This window comes from Capsicum annuum, chromosome 7 (assembly GCF_002878395.1).
Source record: "Capsicum annuum cultivar UCD-10X-F1 chromosome 7, UCD10Xv1.1, whole genome shotgun sequence".
Lineage (NCBI taxonomy): Eukaryota > Viridiplantae > Streptophyta > Magnoliopsida > Solanales > Solanaceae > Capsicum > Capsicum annuum.
The window spans coordinates 201,060,900-201,061,805 of NC_061117.1; the positions used below are offsets into that span (position 1 = coordinate 201,060,900).

Here is a 906-nt window from a genome sequence, read left to right on the forward strand (position 1 = left end):
AATTTCAGTAAAAATCTATATATATTATAAAGTAGAGGACGAAGCAACGAGAAGAAGCCACGTGGCAAAATACTGAGAAGCCACGTATCAATTTTTATGACAAAAATTAAGTGTTGTAATAAAAAATTAAAATAAAAAAAAAAAAACAAACAAACAAAAAAAAAAAAAAAAAAAGAAAAGAAAAATTAAAAACCGTGCGAAAAAAAAGTAGTGTAGTATCAACAAGAGGATGAGTCAAATGAAAGAAAAGAAGATAATTGAGAAAAAGAGAAAAAATAAAATAAAATAGTAAGAATAAGAATGATTAACAAACTGATCATTTTTTATTTATAAGTGATAACTATAAAAAGTATTTGGATAAATCTTATTCATTTCAAATATATCTTTTTTATTTATAAGTGATAACTATAAAAAATATTTGGATAAATCTTATTCATTTCAAATATATCTTACTAAAATAATATTGTAAAAGCAACTATGCCTGTGTTCGAGAAATAAAATCTTAATATGCCTGCGTTAAGGATAAAACTTTCAGCCGGTGAGACATTGTCAATCTGTTTGTATGTTTTAGTATCTCATTAAGGATAAAACTACTGACTTTACCCTGCTGTATCAGGGCTGAGTGTGCTTGCAATCCTGTAAGGTTTTTAGCAATTTTGTCCACTCAGAGGTCTGGCAGTGGATGGTTTGAAACATTGTTGAACAGTCATACGAATAGAAGTTCTAACGGGGAGATTTTTTCTGTTAAAGTCCGGAAAAGTAATGCATGCATCAACAATTTTGGAAACATTGGACCAACTCTATGACCTAGACTTTCCAAGAATGAATGTACAGCTGCAGTTGGTCTGAAATGAATGCTTAATCAGGTGAGTGTGATCTTCAAAATTCTATTTGGCATGTCTGTTT

At 29.1% G+C, this 906-nt stretch overlaps 1 long non-coding RNA gene across 2 annotated transcripts in view; it reads left to right on the plus strand.

Annotated features, from left to right (window-relative positions):
- The first annotated feature begins 458 nt into the window (after nt 1-458).
- LOC107856784 overlaps nt 459-906 on the plus strand; it is a 6,004-nt gene continuing 5,556 nt past the window's right edge. For both annotated transcript variants that reach the window (XR_007057719.1, XR_001670659.2), the window contains exons 1-2: nt 459-538; nt 617-866. This is a non-coding gene — a long non-coding RNA (uncharacterized LOC107856784). The remainder of the gene's footprint in view (nt 539-616; nt 867-906) is intronic.